Below are 20,652 nucleotides of genomic sequence, written 5' to 3'. Positions count from 1 at the left end.
GGTTAGGGTTAGCATCAGCCCTAGGATAGTGTTAGTGTTAGGGTTAGCATCAGCCCTAGGATAGTGTTAGGGTTAGGGTTAGGGTTAGCATCCGCCCTAGGATAGTGTTAGGGTTAGGGTTAGCGTTAGCATCAGCCCTAGGATAGTGTTAGGGTTAGGGTTAACATAAATCCTAGGATAGTGTTAGGGTTAGGGTTAGGGTTATCATCAGGCCTAGGATAGTGTTAGGGTTAGGGTTAGGGTTAGCATCAGTTCAAGGATAGTGTTAGGGTTAGCGTTAGGGTTAGCATCTGCCCTAGGATAGTGTTAGGGTTAGGGTTAGGGTTAGCATCAGCCCTAGGATAGTGTTAGGGTTAGGGTTAGGGTTAGCATCAGGCCCAGGATAGTGTTAGGGTTAGGGTTAGCATCAGCCCAAGGATAGTGTTAGGGTTAGGGTTAGGGTTAGCATCAGCCCCAGGATAGTGTTAGGGTTAGGGTTAGCATCAACCCTAGGATAGTGTTAGGGTTAGGGTTAGCCTCAGCCCTAGGAGAGTGTTAGGGTTAGGGTTAGGGTTAGCATCAGCCCTAGGATAGTGTTAGGGTTAGGGTTAGCATCAGCCCTAGGATAGTGTCAGGGTTACGGTTAGGGTTATCATCAGGCCTAGGATAGTGTTAGGGTTAGGGTTAGCATCAGCTCTAGGATAGTGTTAGGGTTAGGGTTAGGGTTAGCATCAGCCCTAGGATAGTGTTAAGGTTAGGGTTAGGGTTATCATCAGGCCTAGGATAGTGTGAGGCTAGGGTTAGCATCAGACTTAGGTTAGTGTTAGTGTTAGGGTTAGGGTTAGCATCAGCCCTAGGATAGTGTTAGGGTTAGGGTTAGCATCAGCCCTAGGATAGTGTTAGGGTTAGGGTTAGGGTTATCATCAGGCCTAGGATAGTGTTATGTTTAGGGTTAGCATCAGCTCTAGTATAGTGTTAGGGTTAGGGTTAGGGTTAGCATCAGCCCTAGGATAGTGTTAGGGTTAGGGTTAGCATCAACCCTAGGATAGAGTTAGGGTTAGGGTTAGGGTTAGCGTCAGGCCTAGGATAGTGTTAGTGTTAGGGTTAGCCTCAGCACTAAGATAGTGTTAGAGTTAGGGTTAGGGTTAGCATCAGCCCTAGGATAGTGTTAGGGTTAGGGTTAGCATCAGCCCTAGGATAGTGTTAGGGTTAGGGTTAGGTTTAGCATCCGCCCTAGGATAGTGTTAGGTTTAGGGTTAGGGTTAGCATCAGCCCTAGGATAGTGTTAGGGTTAGGGTTAACATAAACCCTAGGATAGTGTTAGGGTTAGGGTTAGGGTTATCATCAGGCCTAGGATAGTGTTATGGTTAGGGTTAGAGTTAGCATCAGTTCAAGGATAGTGTTAGGGTTAGCGTTAGGGTTAGCATCAGCCCTAGGATAGTGTTAGGGTTAGGGTTAGGGTTAGCATCAGCCCTAGGATAGTGTTAGGGTTAGGTTTAGCATCAGCCCTAGGATAGTGTCAGGGTTAGGGTTAGGGTTACCATCAGGCCTAGGATAGTGTTAGGGTTAGGGTTAGCATCAGCCCTAGGATAGTGTTAGGGTTAGGGTTAGGGTTAGCATCAGCCCTAGGATAGTGTTAGGGTTAGGGTTAGCATCAGCCCTAGGATAGTGTTAGGGTTAGGGTTAGGGTTAGCATCATGCCTAGGATAGTGTTAGGGTTAGGGTTAGGGTTAGCATCAGCCCAAGGATAGTGTTAGGTTTAGGGTTAGCATCAGCCCTAGGATAGTGTTAGGGTTAGGGTTAGGGTTAGCATCAGGCCCAGGATAGTGTTAGGGTTAGGGTTAGCATCAGCCCAAGGATAGTGTTAGGGTTAGGGTTAGGGTTAGCATCAGCCCTAGGATAGTGTTAGTGTTAGGGTTAGCATTAACCCTAGGATAGTGTTTGGGTTAGGGTTAGGGTTAGCATCAGCCGTAGGATAGTGTTAGGGTTAGGGTTGGCCTCAGCCCTAGGAGAGTGTTAGGGTTAGGGATAGGGTTAGCATCAGGCCTAGGATAGTGTTAGGGTTAGGGTTAGGGTTAGCATCAGCCCTAAGATAGTGTTAGGGTTAGGGTTAGGATCAGACCTAGGATAGTGTTAGGGTTAGGGTTAGCATCAGCCCTAGGATAGTGTTAGGGTTAGGGTTAGGGTGAGCATCAGCCCTAGGATAGTGTTAGGGTTAGGGTTAGCATCAGCCCTAGGAGAGTGTTAGGGTTAGGGATAGGGTTAGCATCAGGCCTAGGATAGTGTTAGGGTTAGGGTTAGGGTTAGCATCAGCCCTAGGATAGTGTTAGGGTTAGGGTTAGGGTTGGCATCACCCCTAGGATAGTGTTAGGTTTAGCGTTAGGGTTAGCATCAGCCCTAGGATAGTGTTAGGGTTAGGGTTAGGGTTAGCATCAGCCCTAGGATAGTGTTAGGCTTAGGGTTAGCATCAGCCCTAGGATAGTGTTAGGGTTAGGGTTAGGGTTAGCATCAGCCCTAGGATAGTGTTAGGGTTAGGGTTAGCATCAACCCTAGGATAGTGTTAGGGTTAGGGTTAGGGTTAGCATCAGCCCTAGCATAGTGTTAGGGTTAGGGTTAGCATCAGCCCTACGATAGTGTTAGGGTTAGGGTTAGGGTTAGCATCAGCCCTTGGAGAGTGTTAGGGTTAGGGTTAGGGTTAGCATCAGCCCTAGGATAGTGTTAGTGTTAGGGATAGCATCAGCCCTAGGATAGTGTTAGGGTTATGGTTAGGGTTAGCATCCCCCCTAGGATAGTGTTAGGGTTAGGGTTACGGTTAGCATCCGCCCCAGGATAATGTTAGGGTTAGGGTTAGGGTTAGCATCAGCCCTAGGATAGTGTTAGTGTTAGGGTTAGCATCAGCCCTAGGATAGTGTTAGGGTTAGGGTTAGGGTTAGCATCCGCCCTAGGATAGTGTTAGGGTTAGGGTTAGGGTTAGCATCAGCCCTAGGATAGTGTTAGGGTTGGGTTAACATAAACCCTAGGATAGTGTTAGGGTTAGGGTTAGGGTTATCATCAGGCCTAGGATAGTGTTAGGGTTAGGGTTAGGGTTAGCATCAGTTCAAGGATAGTGTTAGGCTTAGCGTTAGGGTTAGCATCTGCCCTAGGATAGTGTTAGGGTTAGGGTTAGGGTTAGCATCAGCCCAAGGATAGTGTTAGGGTTAGGGTTAGCATCAGCCCGGTGATAGTGTTAGGGTTAGGGTTAGGGTTAGCATCAGGCCCAGGATAGTGTTAGGGTTAGGGTTAGCCTCAGCCCTAAGATAGTGTTAGAGTTAGGGTTAGGGTTAGCATCAGCCCTAGGTAGTGTTAGGGTTAGGGTTAGGGTTAGCATCAGCCCTTGGAGAGTGTTAGGGTTAGGGTTAGGGTTAGCATCAGCCCTAGGATAGTGTTAGGGTTAGGGTTAGCATCAGCCCTAGGATAGTGTTAGGGTTAGGGTTAGCATCAGCCCTAGGATAGTGTTAGGGTTAGGGTTAGGGTTAGCATCAGGCCTAGGATAGTGTTAGTGTTAGGGTTAGCATCAGCCCTAGGATAGTTTTAGCGTTAGGGTTAGGGGTAGCATCCGCCCTAGGATAATGTTAGGGTTAGGGTTAGCATCAGCCCTAGGATAGTGTTAGTGTTAGGGTTAGCATCAGCCCTAGGATAGTGTTAGGGTTAGGATTAGGGTTAGCATCCGCCCTAGGATAGTGTTAGGGTTAGGGTTAGGGTTAGCATCAGCCGTAGGATAGTGTTAGGGTTAGGGTTAACATAAATCCTAGGATAGTGTTAGGGTTAGGGTTAGGGTTATCATCAGGCCTAGGATAGTGTTAGGGTTAGGGTTAGGGTTAGCATCAGTTCAAGGATAGTGTTAGGGTTAGCGTTAGGGTTAGCATCAACCCTAGGATAGTGTTAGGGTTAGGGTTAGGGTTAGCATCAGGCCCAGGATAGTGTTAGGGTTAGGGTTAGCATCAGCCCAAGGATAGTGTTAGGGTTAGGGTTAGGGTTAGCATCAGCCCTAGGATAGTGTTAGGGTTACGGTTAGCATCAACCCTAGGATAGTGTTAGGGTTAGGGTTAGCCTCAGCCCTAGGAGAGTGTTAGGGTTAGGGTTAGGGTTAGCATCAGCCCTAGGATAGTGTTAGGGTTAGGGTTAGCATCAGCCCTAGGATAGTGTCAGGGTTACGGTTAGGGTTATCATCAGGCCTAGGATAGTGTTAGGGTTAGGGTTAGCATCAGCTCTAGGATAGTGTTAGGGTTAGGGTTAGGGTTAGCATCAGCCCTAGGATAGTGTTAAGGTTAGGGTTAGGGTTATCATCAGGCCTAGGATAGTGTCAGGCTAGGGTTAGCATCAGACTTAGGTTACTGTTAGGTTAGGGTTAGGGTTAGCATCAGCCCTAGGATAGTGTTAGGGTTAGGGTTAGCATCAGCCCTAGGATAGTGTTAGGGTTAGGGTTAGGGTTATCATCAGGCCTAGGATAGTGTTAGGTTTAGGGTTAGCATCAGCCCTAGTATAGTGTTAGGGTTAGGGTTAGGGTTAGCATCAGCCCTAGGATAGTGTTAGGGTTAGGGTTAGCATCAACCCTAGGATAGAGTTAGGGTTAGGGTTAGGGTTAGCGTCAGGCCTAGGATAGTGTTAGGGTTAGGGTTAGCCTCAGCCCGAAGATAGTGTTAGAGTTAGGGTTAGGGTTAGCATCAGCCCTAGGATAGTGTTATTGTTAGGGTTAGGGTTAGCATCAGCCCTAGGATAGTGTTAGGGTTAGGGTTAGGTTTAGCATCCGCCCTAGGATAGTGTTAGGTTTAGGGTTAGGGTTAGCATCAGCCCTAGGATAGTGTTAGGGTTAGGGTTAACATAAACCCTAGGATAGTGTTAGGGTTAGGGTTAGGGTTAACATCAGCCCTAGGATAGTGTTATGGTTAGGGTTAGAGTTAGCATCAGTTCAAGGATAGTGTTAGGGTTAGCGTTAGGGTTAGCATCAGCCCTAGGATAGTGTTAGGGTTAGGGTTAGGGTTAGCATCAGCCCTAGGATAGTGTTAGGGTTAGGTTTAGCATCAGCCCTAGGATAGTGTCAGGGTTAGGGTTAGGGTTACCATCAGGCCTAGGATAGTGTTAGGGTTAGGGTTAGCATCAGCCCTAGGATAGTGTTAGGGTTAGGGTTAGGGTTAGCATCAGCCCTAGGATAGTGTTAGGGTTAGGGTTAGCATCAGCCCTAGGATAGTGTTAGGGTTAGGGTTAGGGTTAGCATCATGCCTAGGATAGTGTTAGGGTTAGGGTTAGGGTTAGCATCAGTTCAAGGGTAGTGTTAGGGTTATCGTTAGGGTTAGCATCTGCCCTAGGATAGTGTTAGGGTTAAGGTTAGGGTTAGCATCAGCCCAAGGATAGTGTTAGGGTTAGGGTTAGCATCAGCCCTAGGATAGTGTTAGGGTTAGGGTTAGGGTTAGCATCAGGCCCAGGATAGTGTTAGGGTTAGGGTTAGTATCAGCCCAAGGATAGTGTTAGGGTTAGGGTTAGGGTTAGCATCAGCCCTAGGATAGTGTTAGTGTTAGGGTTAGCATTAACCCTAGGATAGTGTTTGGGTTAGGGTTAGGGTTAGCATCAGCCGTAGGATAGTGTTAGGGTTAGGGTTGGCCTCAGCCCTAGGAGAGTGTTAGGATTAGGGATAGGGTTAGCATCAGGCCTAGGATAGTGTTAGGGTTAGGGTTAGGGTTAGCATCAGTCCTAAGATAGTGTTAGGGTTAGGGTTAGCATCAGACCTAGGATAGTGTTAGGGTTAGGGTTAGGGTTAGCATCAGCCCTAGGATAGTGTTAGGCTTAGGGTTAGCATCAGCCCTAGGATAGTGTTAGGGTTAGGGTTAGGGTTAGCATCAGCCCTAGGATAGTGTTAGGGTTAGGGTTAGCATCAACCCTAGGATAGTGTTAGGGTTAGGGTTAGGGTTAGCATCAGCCCTAGCATAGTGTTAGGGTTAGGGTTAGCATCAGCCCTAGGATAGAGTTAGGGTTAGGGTTACGGTTAGCATCAGCCCTTGGAGAGTGTTAGGGTTAGGGTTAGGGTTAGCATCAGCCCTAGGATAGTGTTAGTGTTAGGGATAGCATCAGCCCTAGGATAGTGTTAGGGTTATGGTTAGGGTTAGCATCCCCCCTAGGATAGTGTTAGGTTTAGGGTTAGGGTTAGCATCAGCCCTAGGATAGTGTTAGGGTTAGGGTTAGCATCAGCCCTAGGATAGTGTTAGGGTTAGGATTAGGGTTAGCATCAGCCCTAGGATAGTGTTAGAGTTAGGGTTAGCATCAGCCCTAGGATAGTGTTAGGGTTAGGGTTAGGGTTAACATCAGCCGTAGGATAGTGTTAGGGTTAGGGTTAGCCTCAGCCCTAAGATAGTGTTAGAGTTAGGGTTAGGGTTAGCATCAGCCCTAGGATAATGTTAGGGTTAGGGTTAGGGTTAGCATCAGCCCTAGGATAGTGTTAGTGTTAGGGTTAGCATCAGCCCTTGGAGAGTGTTAGGGTTAGGGTTAGGGTTAGCATCAGCCCTAGGATAGTGTTAGTGTTAGGGTGAGCATCAGCCCTAGGATAGTGTTAGGGTTAGGGTTAGCATTAGCCCTAGGATAGTGTTAGGGTTAGGGTTAGGGTTAGCATCAGGCCTAGGATAGTGTTAGTGTTAGGGTTAGCATCAGCCCTAGGATAGTGTTACGGTTAGGGTTAGGGTTAGTATCCGCCCTAGGATAATGTTAGGGTTAGGGTTAGGGTTAGCATCAGCCCTAGGATAGTGTTAGGGTTAGGGTTAGCATCAGCCCTAGGATAGTGTTAGGGTTAGGGTTAGGGTTAGCATCCGCCCTAGGATAGTGTTAGGGTTAGGGTTAGGGTTAGCATCAGCCCTAGGCTAGTGTTAGGGTTAGGGTTAACATAAACCCTAGGATAGTATTAGGGTTAGGGTTAGGGTTATCATCAGGCCTAGGATAGTGTTAGGTTTAGGGTTAGGGTTAGCATCAGTTCAAGGATAGTGTTAGGGTTAGCGTTAGGGTTAGCATCTGCCCTAGGATAGTGTTAGGGTTAGGGTTAGGGTTAGCATCAGCCCAAGGATAGTGTTAGGGTTAGGTTTATCATCAGCCCTAGGATAGTGTTAGGGTTAGGGTTAGGGTTAGCATCAGGCCCAGGATAGTGTTAGGGTTAGGGTTAGCATCAGCCCTAGGATAGTGTTAGTGTTAGGGTTAGCATCAGCCCTAGGATAGTGTTAGGGTTAGGGTTAGGGTTAGCATCAGCCCTAGGATAGTGTTAGGGTTAGGGTTAACATAAACCCTAGGATAGTGTTAGGGTTAGGGTTAGGGTTATCATCAGGCCTAGGATAGTGTTAGGGTTAGGGTTAGGGTTAGCATCAGTTCAAGGACAGTGTTAGGGTTATCGTTAGGGTTAGCATCAGCCCTAGGATAGTGTTAGGGTTAGGTTTGGGTTAGCATCAGCCCTAGGATAGTGTTAGGGTTAGGGTTAGGGTTAGCATCAGCCCTTGGAGAGTGTTAGCGTTAGGGTTAGGGTTAGCATCAGCCCTAGGATATTGTTAGGGTTAGGGTTAGCATCAGCCCTAGGATAGTGTTAGGGTTAGGGTTAGCATCAGAACTAGGATAGTGTTAGGGTTAGGGTTAGGGTTAGCATCAGGCCTAGGATAGTGTTAGTGTTAGGGTTAGCATCAGCCCTAGGATAGTGTTTGGGTTAGTGTTAGGGTTAGCATCCGCCCTAGGATAATGTTAGGGTTAGGGTTAGTTTTAGCATCAGCCCTAGGATAGTGTTAGTGTTAGGGTTAGCATCAGCCCTAGGATAGTGTTAGGGTTAGGGTTAGGGTTAGCATCAGCCCTAGGATAGTGTTAGGGTTAGGGTTAGCATCAGCCCTAGGATAGTGTTAGGGTTAGGGTTAGGGTTAGCATTAGCCGTAGGATAGTGTTAGGGTTAGGGTTAGCCTCAGCCCTAAGATAGTGTTAGAGTTAGGGTTAGGGTTAGCATCAGCCCTAGGATAATGTTAGGGTTAAGGTTAGGGTTAGCATCAGCCCTAGGATAGTGTTAGTGTTAGGGTTAGCATCAGCCCTAGGATAGTGTTAGGGTTAGGGTTAGGGTTAGCATCCGCCCTAGGATAGTGTTAGGCTTAGGGTTAGCATCAGCCCTAGGATAGTGTTAGGGTTAGGGTTAGGGTTAGCATCCGCCCTAGGATAGTGTTAGGCTTAGGGTTAGCATCAGCCCTAGGATAGTGTTAGGGTTAGGGTTAGGGTTAGCATCAGGCCTAGGATAGTGTTAGTGTTAGGGTTAGCATCAGCCCTAGGATAGTGTTTGGGTTAGGGTTAGGGTTAGCATCCGCCCTAGGATAATGTTAGGGTTAGGGTTAGTTTTAGCATCAGCTCTAGGATAGTGTTAGTGTTAGGGTTAGCATCAGCCCTAGGATAGTGTTAGGGTTAGGGTTAGGGTTAGCATCAGCCCTAGGATAGTGTTAGGGTTAGGGTTAGCATCAGCCCTAGGATAGTGTTAGGGTTAGGGTTAGGGTTAGCATTAGCCGTAGGATAGTGTTAGGGTTAGGGTTAGCCTCAGCCCTAAGATAGTGTTAGAGTTAGGGTTAGGGTTAGCATCAGCCCTAGGATAATGTTAGGGTTAAGGTTAGGGTTAGCATCAGCCCTAGGATAGTGTTAGTGTTAGGGTTAGCATCAGCCCTAGGATAGTGTTAGGGTTAGGGTTAGGGTTAGCATCCGCCCTAGGATAGTGTTAGGCTTAGGGTTAGCATCAGCCCTAGGATAGTGTTAGGGTTAGGGTTAGGGTTAGCATCAGGCCTAGGATAGTGTTAGTGTTAGGGTTAGCATCAGCCCTAGGATAGTGTTAGGGTTAGGGTTAGGGTTAGCATCCGCCCTAGGATAATGTTTGGGTTAGGGTTAGGGTTAGCATCAGCCCTAGGATAGTGTTAGTGTTAGGGTTAGCATCAGCCCTAGGATAGTGTTAGGGTTAGGGTTAGGGTTAGCATCAGCCCTAGGAGAGTGTTAGGGTTAGGGTTAACATAAACCCTAGGATAGTGTTAGGGTTAGGGTTAGGGTTATCATCAGGCCTAGGATAGTGTTAGGGTTAGGGTTAGGGTTAGCATCAGTTCAAGGATAGTGTTAGGGTTAGCGTTAGGGTTAGCATCTGCCCTAGGATAGTGTTAGGGTTAGGGTTAGGTTTAGCATCAGCCCAAGGATAGTGTTAGGGATAGGGTTAGCATCAGCCCTATGATAGTGTTAGGGTTAGGGTTAGGGTTAGCATCAGGCCCAGGATAGTGTTAGGGTTAGGGTTATCATCAGCCCAAGGATAGTGTTAGGGTTAGGGTTAGGGTTAGCATCAGCCCTAGGATAGTGTTAGGGTTAGGGTTAGCATCAACCCTAGGATAGTGTTTGGGTTAGGGTTAGGGTTAGCATCAGCCCTAGGATAGTGTTAGGGTTAGGGTTAGCCTTAGCCCTAGGAGAGTGTTAGGGTTAGGGATAGGGTTAGCATCAGGCCTAGGATAGTGTTAGGGTTAGGGTTAGCATCAACGCTAGGATACAGTTAGGGTTAGGGTTAGGGTTAGCATCAGGCCTAGGATCGTGTTATGGTTAGGGTTAGCATCAGCCCTAGGATAGTGTTAGGGTTAGGGTTCGGGTTAGCATCAGCCGTAGGATAGTGTTAGGGTTAGGGTTAGCCTCAGCCCTAAGATAGTGTTAGAGTTAGGGTTAGGGTTAGCATCAGCCCTAGGATAGTGTTAGGGTTAGGGTTAGGGTTAGCATCAGCCCTAGGATAGTGTTAGGGTTTGGGTTAGCATCAGCCCTAGGATAGTGTTAGGGTTAGGGTTAGGGTTAGCATCAGGCCTAGGATAGTGATAGGGTTAGGGTTAGCATCAGCCCTAGGATAGTGTTAGTGTTAGGGTTAGGGTTAGCATCAGCCGTAGGATAGTGTTAGGGTTAGGGTTAGGGTTAGCATCAGCCCTTGGAGAGTGTTAGGGTTAGGGTTAGGGTTAGCATCAGCCCTAGGATAGTGTTAGTGTTAGGGTTAGCAGCAGCCCTAGGATAGTGTTTGGGTTAGGGTTAGGGTTAGCATCAGCCCTAGGATAGTGTTAGGGTTAGGGTTAACATAAACCCTAGGATAGTGTTAGGGTTAGTGTTAGGGTTATCATCAGGCCTAGGATAGTGTTAGGGTTAGGGTTAGGGTTAGCATCAGTTCAAGGACAGTGTTAGGGTTAGCGTTAGGGTTAGCATCAGCCCTAGGATAGTGTTAGGGTTAGGGTTAGGGTTAGCATCAGCCCTAGGATAGTGTTAGGGTTAGGGTTAGGGTTAGCATCAGCCCTTGGAGAGTGTTAGCGTTAGGGTTAGGGTTAGCATCAGCCCTAGGATATTGTTAGGGTTAGGGTTAGCATCAGCCCTAGGATAGTGTTAGGGTTAGGGTTAGCATCAGCCCTAGGATAGTGTTAGGGTTAGGGTTAGGGTTAGCATCAGGCCTAGGATAGTGTTAGTGTTAGGGTTAGCATCAGCCCTAGGATAGTGTTTGGGTTAGGGTTAGGGTTAGCATCCGCCCTAGGATAATGTTAGGGTTAGGGTTAGGGTTAGCATCAGCCCTAGGATATTGTTAGTGTTAGGGTTAGCATCAGCCCTAGGATAGTGTTAGGGTTAGGGTTAGGGTTAGCATCAGCCCTAGGATAGTGTTAGGGTTAGGGTTAGCATCAGCCCTAGGATAGTGTTAGGGTTAGGGTTAGGGTTAGCATCAGCCGTAGGATAGTGTTAGGGTTAGGGTTAGCCTCAGCCCTAAGATAGTGTTAGAGTTAGGGTTAGGGTTAGCATCAGCCCTAGGATAATGTTAGGGTTAAGGTTAGGGTTAGCATCAGCCCTAGGATAGTGTTAGTGTTAGGGTTAGCATCAGCCCTAGGATAGTGTTAGGGTTAGGGTTAGGGTTAGCATCCGCCCTAGGATAGTGTTAGGCTTAGGGTGAGCATCAGCCCTAGGATAGTGTTAGGGTTAGGGTTAGGGTTAGCATCAGGCCTAGGATAGTGTTAGTGTTAGGGTTAGCATCAGCCCTAGGAAAGTGTTAGGGTTAGGGTTAGGGTTAGCATCCGCCCTAGGATAATGTTTGGGTTAGGGTTAGGGTTAGCATCAGCCCTAGGATAGTGTTAGTGTTAGGGTTAGCATCAGCCTAGGATAGTGTTAGGGTTAGGGTTAGGGTTAGCATCAGCCCTAGGAGAGTGTTAGGGTTAGGGTTAACATAAACCCTAGGATAGTGTTAGGGTTAGGGTTAGGGTTATCATCAGGCCTAGGATAGTGTTAGGGTTAGGGTTATTGTTAGCATCAGTTCAAGGATAGTGTTAGGGTTAGCGTTAGGGTTAGCATCTGCCCTAGGATAGTGTTAGGGTTAGGGTTAGGGTTAGCATCAGGCCCAGGATAGTGTTAAGGTTAGGGTTAGCATCAGCCCAAGGATAGTGTTAGGGTTAGGGTTAGGGTTAGCATCAGCCCTAGGATAGTGTTAGGGTTAGGGTTAGCATCAACCCTAGGATAGTGTTTGGGTTAGGGTTAGGGTTAGCATCAGCCCTAGGATAGTGTTAGGGTTAGGGTTAGCCTTAGCCCTAGGAGAGTGTTAGGGTTAGGGATAGGGTTAGCATCAGGCCTAGGATAGTGTTAGGGTTAGGGTTAGCATCAACGCTAGGATAGAGTTAGGGTTAGGGTTAGGGTTAGCATCAGGCCTAGGATCGTGTTATGGTTAGGGTTAGCATCAGCCCTAGGATAGTGTTAGGGTTAGGGTTCGGGTTAGCATCAGCCCTAGGATAGTGTTAGGGTTAGGGTTAGCCTCAGCCCTAAGATAGTGTTAGAGTTAGGGTTAGGGTTAGCATCAGCCCTAGGATAGTGTTAGGGTTAGTGTTAGGGTTAGCATCAGCCCTAGGATAGTGTTAGGGTTTGGGTTAGCATCAGCCCTAGGATAGTGTTAGGGTTAGGGTTAGGGTTAGCATCAGGCCTAGGATAGTGTTAGGGTTAGGGTTACCATCAGCCCTAGGATAGTGTTAGGGTTAGGGTTAGGGTTAGCATCAGCCGTAGGATAGTGTTAGGGTTAGGGTTAGCCTCAGCCCTAAGATAGTGTTAGAGTTAGGGTTAGGGTTATCATCAGCCCTAGGATAGTGTTAGGGTTAGGGTTAGGGTTAGCATCAGCCCTTGGAGAGTGTTAGGGTTAGGGTTAGGGTTAGCATCAGCCCTAGGATAGTGTTAGTGTTAGGGTGAGCATCAGCCCTAGGATAGTGTTAGGGTTAGGGTTAGCATTAGCCCTAGGATAGTGTTAGGGTTAGGGTTAGGGTTAGCATCAGGCCTAGGATAGTGTTAGTGTTAGGGTTAGCATCAGCCCTAGGATAGTGTTAGGGTTAGGGTTAGGGTTAGCATCCGCCCTAGGATAATGTTAGGGTTAGGGTTAGGGTTAGCATCAGCCCTAGGATAGTGTTAGTGTTAGGGTTAGCATCAGCCCTAGGATAGTGTTAGGGTTAGGGTTAGGGTTAGCATCCGCCCTAGGATAGTGTTAGGGTTAGGGTTAGGGTTACCATCAGCCCTAGGATAGTGTTAGGGTTAGGGTTAACATAAACCCTAGGATAGTGTTAGGGTTAGGGTTAGGGTTATCATCAGGCCTAGGATAGTGTTAGGGTTAGGGTTAGGGTTAGCATCAGTTCAAGGATAGTGTTAGGGTTAGCGTTAGGGTTAGCATCTGCCCTAGGATAGTGTTAGGGTTAGGGTTAGGGTTAGCATCAGCCCAAGGATAGTGTTAGGGTTAGGGTTAGCATCAGCCCTAGGATAGTGTTAGGGTTAGGGTTAGGGTTACCATCAGGCCCAGGATAGTGTTAGGGTTAGGGTTAGCATCAGCCCAAGGATACTGTTAGGGTTAGGGTTAGGGTTAGCATCAGCCCTAGGATGGTGTTAGGGTTAGGGTTAGCATCAACCCTAGTATAGTGTTTGGGTTAGGGTTAGGGTTAGCATCAGCCCTAGGATAGTGTTAGGGTTAGGGTTAGGGTTAGCATCAGCCCTAGGATAGTGTTAGTGTTAGGGTTAGCATCAGCCCTAGGATAGTGTTAGGGTTAGGGTTAGGGTTAGCATCAGCCCTAGGATACTGTTAGGGTTAGGGTTAGCATCAGCCCTAGGATAGTGTTAGGGTTAGGGTTAGGGTTAGCATCAGCCCTAGGATAGTGTTAGGGTTAGGGTTAGCATCAGCCCTAGGTTAGTGTTAGGGTTAGGGTTAGGGTTAGCATCAGCCCTGGGATAGTGTTAGGGTTAGGGTTAACATCAGCCCTAAGATAGTGTTAGGGTTAGGGTTAGGGTTAGCATCAGCCCTAGGATAGTGTTAGGGTTACGGTTAGCATCAACCCTAGGATAGTGTTAGGGTTAGGGTTAGGGTTAGCATCAGCCCTAGGATAGTGTTAGGGTTAGGGTTAGCATCAGCCCTAGGATAGTGTTAGGGTTAGGGTTAGGGTTAGCATCAGCCCTTGGAGAGTGTTAGGGTTAGGGTTAGGGTTAGCATCAGCCCTAGGATAGTGTTAGTGTTAGGGTTAGCATCAGCCCTAGGATAGTGTTAGGGTTAGGGTTAGGGTTAGCATCCCCCCTAGGATAGTGTTAGGTTTAGGGTTAGGGTTAGCATCAGCCCTAGGATAGTGTTAGGGTTAGGGTTAGCATCAGCCCTAGGATAGTGTTAGGGTTAGGGTTAGTGTTAGCATCAGCCCTAGGATAGTGTTAGGGTTAGGGTTAGCATTAGCCCTAGGATAGTGTTAGGGTTAGGGTTAGGGTTAGCATCAGCCGTAGGATAGTGTTAGGGTTAGGGTTAGCCTCAGCCCTAAGATAGTGTTAGAGTTAGGGTTAGGGTTAGCATCAGCCCTAGGATAATGTTAGGGTTAGGGTTAGGGTTAGCATCAGCCCTAGGATAGTGTTAGTGTTAGGGTTCGCATCAGCCCTAGGATAGTGTTAGGGTTAGGGTTAGGGTTAGCATCCGCCCTAGGATAGTGTTAGTGTTAGGGTTAGCATCAGCCCTAGGATAGTGTTAGGGTTAGGGTTAGCATCAGCCCTAGGATAGTGTTAGGGTTAGGGTTAGGGTTAGCATCAGCCCTAGGATAGTGTTAGGGTTAGGGTTAGCATCAGCCCTAGGTTAGTGTTAGGGTTAGGGTTAGGGTTAGCATCAGCCCTAGGATAGTGTTAGGGTTAGGGTTAACATCAGCCCTAAGATAATGTTAGGGTTAGGGTTAGGGTTAGCATCAGCCCTAGGATAATGTTAGGGTTAGGGTTAGGGTTAGCATCAGCCCTAGGATAGTGTTAGTGTTAGGGTTAGCATCAGCCCTAGGATAGTGTTAGGGTTAGGGTTAGGGTTAGCATCCGCCCTAGGATAGTGTTAGTGTTAGGGTTAGCATCAGCCCTAGGATAGTGTTAGAGTTAGGGTTAGCATCAGCCCTAGGATAGTGTTAGGGTTAGGGTTATGGTTAGCATCAGCCCTAGGATAGTGTTAGGTTTAGGGTTAGCATCAGCCCTAGGATAGTGTTAGGGTTAGGGTTAGGGTTAGCATGAGCCCCAGGATAGTGTTAGGGTTAGGGTTAGCATCAGCCCTAGGTTAGTGTTAGAGTTAGGGTTAGGGTTAGCATCAGCCCTAGGATAGTGTTAGCGTTAGGGTTAGCATCAGCCCTAGGATAGTGTTAGGGTTAGGGTTAAGGTTAGCATGAGCCCTAGGATAGTGTTAGGGTTAGGGTTAGCATCAACCCTAGGATAGTGTTAGGGTTAGGGTTAGGGTTAGCATCAGCCCTAGGATAGTGTTAGGGTTAGGGTTAGCATCAGCCCTAGGATAGTGTTAGGGTTAGGGTTAGGGTTAGCATCAGCCCTTGGAGAGTGTTAGGGTTAGGGTTAGGGTTAGCATCCGCCCTAGGATAGTGTTAGTGTTAGGGTTAGCATCAGCCCTAGGATAGTGTTAGGGTTAGGGTTAGGGTTAGCATCAGCCCTAGGATAGTGTTAGGGTTAGGGTTAACATAAACCCTAGGATAGTGTTAGGGTTAGGGTTAGGGTTATCATCAGGCCTAGGATAGTGTTAGGGTTAGGGTTAGGGTTAGCATCAGTTCAAGGACAGTGTTAGGGTTAGCGTTAGGGTTAGCATCAGCCCTAGGATAGTGTTAGGGTTAGGGTTAGGGTTAGCATCAGCCCTAGGATAGTGTTAGGGTTAGGGTTAGGGTTAGCATCAGCCCTTGGAGAGTGTTAGCGTTAGGGTTAGGGTTAGCATCAGCCCTAGGATATTGTTAGGGTTAGGGTTAGCATCAGCCCTAGGATAGTGTTAGGGTTAGGGTTAGCATCAGCCCTAGGATAGTGTTAGGGTTAGGGTTAGGGTTAGCATGAGGCCTAGGATAGTGTTAGTGTTAGGGTTAGCATCAGCCCTAGGATAGTGTTTGGGTTAGGGTTAGGGTTAGCATCCGCCCTAGGATAATGTTAGGGTTAGGGTTAGGGTTAGCGTCAGCCCTAGGATAGTGTTAGTGTTAGGGTTAGCATCAGCCCTAGGATAGTGTTAGGGTTAGGGTTAGGGTTAGCATCAGCCCTAGGATAGTGTTAGGGTTAGGGTTAGCATCAGCCCTAGGATAGTGTTAGTGTTAGGGTTAGGGTTAGCATCAGCCGTAGGATAGTGTTAGGGTTAGGGTTAGCCTCAGCCCTAAGATAGTGTTAGAGTTAGGGTTAGGGTTAGCATCAGCCCTAGGATAATGTTAGGGTTAAGGTTAGGGTTAGCATCAGCCCTAGGATAGTGTTAGTGTTAGGGTTAGCATCAGCCCTAGGATAGTGTTAGGGTTAGGGTTAGGGTTAGCATCCGCCCTAGGATAGTGTTAGGCTTAGGGTTAGCATCAGCCCTAGGATAGTGTTAGGGTTAGGGTTAGGGTTAGCATCAGGCCTAGGATAGTGTTAGTGTTAGGGTTAGCATCAGCCCTAGGATAGTGTTAGGGTTAGGGTTAGGGTTAGCATCCGCCCTAGGATAATGTTTGGGTTAGGGTTAGGGTTAGCATCAGCCCTAGGATAGTGTTAGTGTTAGGGTTAGCATCAGCCCTAGGATAGTGTTAGGGTTAGGGTTAGGGTTAGCATCAGCCCTAGGAGAGTGTTAGGGTTAGGGTTAACATAAACCCTAGGATAGTGTTAGCGTTAGGGTTAGGGTTATCATCAGGCCTAGGATAGTGTTAGGGTTAGGGCTGGGGTTAGCATCAGTTCAAGGATAGTGTTAGGGTTAGCGTTAGGGTTAGCATCTGCCCTAGGATAGTGTTAGGGTTAGGGTTAGGTTTAGCATCAGCCCAAGGATAGTGTTAGGGTTAGGGTTAGCATCAGCCCTATGATAGTGTTAGGGTTAGGGTTAGGGTTAGCATCAGGCCCAGGATAGTGTTAGGGTTAGGGTTAGCATCAGCCGAAGGATAGTGTTAGGGTTAGGGTTAGGGTTAGCATCAGTTCAAGGATAGTGTTAGGGTTAGCGTTAGGGTTAGCATCTGCCCTAGGATAGTGTTAGGGTTAGGGTTAGGGTTAGCATCAGCCCAAGGATAGTGTTAGGGTTAGGGTTAGCATCAGCCCTAGGATAGTGTTAGGGTTAGGGTTAGGGTTACCATCAGGCCCAGGATAGTGTTAGGGTTAGGGTTAGCATCAGCCAAAGGATAGTGTTAGGGTTAGGGTTAGGGTTAGCATCAGCCCTAGGATGGTGTTAGGGTTAGGGTTAGCATCAACACTAGTATAGTGTTTGGGTTAGGGTTAGGGTTAGCATCAGCCCTAGGATAGTGTTAGGGTTAGGGTTAGGGTTAGCATCAGCCCTAGGATAGTGTTAGTGTTAGGGTTAGCATCAGCCCTAGGATAGTGTTAGGGTTAGGGTTAGGGTTAGCATCAGCCCTAGGATACTGTTAGGGTTAGGGTTAGCATCAGCCCTAGGATAGTGTTAGGGTTAGGGTTAGGGTTAGCATCAGCCCTAGGATAGTGTTAGGGTTAGGGTTAGCATCAGCCCTAGGTTAGTGTTAGGGTTAGGGTTAGGGTTAGCATCAGCCCTAGGATAGTGTTAGGGTTAGGGTTAACATCAGCCCTAAGATAGTGTTAGGGTTAGGGTTAGGGTTAGCATCAGCCCTAGGATAGTGTTAGGGTTACGGTTAGCATCAACCCTAGGATAGTGTTAGGGTTAGGGTTAGGGTTAGCATCAGCCCTAGGATAGTGTTAGGGTTAGGGTTAGCATCAGCCCTAGGATAGTGTTAGGGTTAGGGTTAGGGTTAGCATCAGCCCTTGGAGAGTGTTAGGGTTAGGGTTAGGGTTAGCATCAGCCCTAGGATAGTGTTAGTGTTAGGGTTAGCATCAGCCCTAGGATAGTGTTAGGGTTAGGGTTAGGGTTAGCATCCCCCCTAGGATAGTGTTAGGTTTAGGGTTAGGGTTAGCATCAGCCCTAGGATAGTGTTAGGGTTAGGGTTAGCATCAGCCCTAGGATAGTGTTAGGGTTAGGGTTAGGGTTAGCATCAGCCCTAGGATAGTGTTAGGGTTAGGGTTAGCATTAGCCCTAGGATAGTGTTAGGGTTAGGGTTAGGGTTAGCATCAGCCGTAGGATAGTGTTAGGGTTAGGGTTAGCCTCAGCCCTAAGATAGTGTTAGAGTTAGGGTTAGGGTTAGCATCAGCCCTAGGATAATGTTAGGGTTAGGGTTAGGGTTAGCATCAGCCCTAGGATAGTGTTAGTGTTAGGGTTAGCATCAGCCCTAGGATAGTGTTAGGGTTAGGGTTAGGGTTAGCATCCGCCCTAGGATAGTGTTAGTGTTAGGGTTAGCATCAGCCCTAGGATAGTGTTAGGGTTAGGGTTAGCATCAGCCCTAGGATAGTGTTAGGGTTAGGGTTAGGGTTAGCATCAGCCCTAGGATAGTGTTAGGGTTAGGGTTAGCATCAGCCCTAGGTTAGTGTTAGGGTTAGGGTTAGGGTTAGCATCAGCCCTAGGATAGTGTTAGGGTTAGGGTTAACATCAGCCCTAAGATAATGTTAGGGTTAGGGTAAGGGTTAGCATCAGCCCTAGGATAATGTTAGGGTTAGGGTTAGGGTTAGCATCAGCCCTAGGATAGTGTTAGTGTTAGGGTTAGCATCAGCCCTAGGATAGTGTTAGGGTTAGGGTTAGGGTTAGCATCCGCCCTAGGATAGTGTTAGTGTTAGGGTTAGCATCAGCCCTAGGATAGTGTTAGGGTTAGGGTTAGCATCAGCCCTAGGATAGTGTTAGGGTTAGGGTTATGGTTAGCATCAGCCCTAGGATAGTGTTAGGGTTAGGGTTAGCATCAGCCCTAGGATAGTGTTAGGGTTAGGGTTAGGGTTAGCATGAGCCCCAGGATAGTGTTAGGGTTAGGGTTAGCATCAGCCCTAGGTTAGTGTTAGGGTTAGGGTTAGGGTTAGCATCAGCCCTAGGATAGTGTTAGCGTTAGGGTTAGCATCAGCCCTAGGATAGTGTTAGGGTTAGGGTTAAGGTTAGCATGAGCCCTAGGATAGTGTTAGGGTTAGGGTTAGCATCAACCCTAGGATAGTGTTAGGGTTAGGGTTAGGGTTAGCATCAGCCCTAGGATAGTGTTAGGGTTAGGGTTAGCATCAGCCCTAGGATAGTGTTAGGGTTAGGGTTAGGGTTAGCATCAGCCCTTGGAGAGTGTTAGGGTTAGGGTTAGGGTTAGCATCCGCCCTAGGATAGTGTTAGTGTTAGGGTTAGCATCAGCCCTAGGATAGTGTTAGGGTTAGGGTTAGGGTTAGCATCAGCCCTAGTATAGTGTTAGGGTTAGGGTTAACATAAACCCTAGGATAGTGTTAGGGTTAGGGTTAGGGTTATCATCAGGCCTAGGATAGTGTTAGGGTTAGGGTTAGGGTTAGCATCAGTTCAAGGACAGTGTTAGGGTTAGCGTTAGGGTTAGCATCAGCCCTAGGATAGTGTTAGGGTTAGGGTTAGGGTTAGCATCAGCCCTAGGATAGTGTTAGGGTTAGGGTTAGGGTTAGCATCAGCCCTTGGAGAGTGTTAGCGTTAGGGTTAGGGTTAGCATCAGCCCTAGGATATTGTTAGGGTTAGGGTTAGCATCAGCCCTAGGATAGTGTTAGGGTTAGGGTTAGCATCAGCCCTAGGATAGTGTTAGGGTTAGGGTTAAGGTTAGCATGAGCCCTAGGATAGTGTTAGGGTTAGGGTTAGCATCAACCCTAGGATAGTGTTAGGGTTAGGGTTAGGGTTAGCATCAGCCCTAGGATAGTGTTAGGGTTAGGTTTAGCATCAGCCCTAGGATAGTGTTAGGGTTAGGGTTAGGGTTAGCATCAGCCCTTGGAGAGTGTTAGGGTTAGGGTTAGGGTTAGCATCCGCCCTAGGATAGTGTTAGTGTTAGGGTTAGCATCAGCCCTAGGATAGTGTTAGGGTTAGGGTTAGGGTTAGCATCAGCCCTAGGATAGTGTTAGGGTTAGGGTTAACATAAACCCTAGGATAGTGTTAGGGTTAGGGTTAGGGTTATCATCAGGCCTAGGATAGTGTTAGGGTTAGGGTTAGGGTTAGCATCAGTTCAAGGACAGTGTTAGGGTTAGCGTTAGGGTTAGCATCAGCCCTAGGATAGTGTTAGGGTTAGGGTTAGGGTTAGCATCAGCCCTAGGATAGTGTTAGGGTTAGGGTTAGGGTTAGCATCAGCCCTTGGAGAGTGTTAGCGTTAGGGTTAGGGTTAGCATCAGCCCTAGGATATTGTTAGGGTTAGGGTTAGCATCAGCCCTAGGATAGTGTTAGGGTTAGGGTTAGCATCAGCCCTAGGATAGTGTTAGGGTTAGGGTTAGGGTTAGCATGAGGCCTAGGATAGTGTTAGTGTTAGGGTTAGCATCAGCCCTAGGATAGTGTTTGGGTTAGGGTTAGGGTTAGCATCCGCCCTAGGATAATGTTAGGGTTAGGGTTAGGGTTAGCGTCAGCCCTAGGATAGTGTTAGTGTTAGGGTTAGCATCAGCCCTAGGATAGTGTTAGGGTTAGGGTTAGGGTTAGCATCAGCCCTAGGATAGTGTTAGGGTTAGGGTTAGCATCAGCCCTAGGATAGTGTTAGTGTTAGGGTTAGGGTTAGCATCAGCCGTAGGATAGTGTTAGGGTTAGGGTTAGCCTCAGCCCTAAGATAGTGTTAGAGTTAGGGTTAGGGTTAGCATCAGCCCTAGGATAATGTTAGGGTTAAGGTTAGGGTTAGCATCAGCCCTAGGATAGTGTTAGTGTTAGGGTTAGCATCAGCCCTAGGATAGTGTTAGGGTTAGGGTTAGGGTTAGCATCCGCCCTAGGATAGTGTTAGGCTTAGGGTTAGCATCAGCCCTAGGATAGTGTTAGGGTTAGGGTTAGGGTTAGCATCAGGCCTAGGATAGTGTTAGTGTTAGGGTTAGCATCAGCCCTAGGATAGTGTTAGGGTTAGGGTTAGGGTTAGCATCCGCCCTAGGATAATGTTTGGGTTAGGGTTAGGGTTAGCATCAGCCCTAGGATAGTGTTAGTGTTAGGGTTAGCATCAGCCCTAGGATAGTGTTAGGGTTAGGGTTAGGGTTAGCATCAGCCCTAGGAGAGTGTTTGGGTTAGGGTTAACATAAACCCTAGGATAGTGTTAGCGTTAGGGTTAGGGTTATCATCAGGCCTAGGATAGTGTTAGGGTTAGGGCTGGGGTTAGCATCAGTTCAAGGATAGTGTTAGGGTTAGCGTTAGGG

The sequence above is a fragment of the Lemur catta genome, chromosome 7 (genome assembly GCF_020740605.2).
Source record: "Lemur catta isolate mLemCat1 chromosome 7, mLemCat1.pri, whole genome shotgun sequence".
Classification (NCBI taxonomy): Eukaryota; Metazoa; Chordata; class Mammalia; order Primates; family Lemuridae; genus Lemur; species Lemur catta.
The sequence above is the reverse complement of the archived record's forward strand: the minus strand, read 5'-3'. Positions refer to the sequence as shown.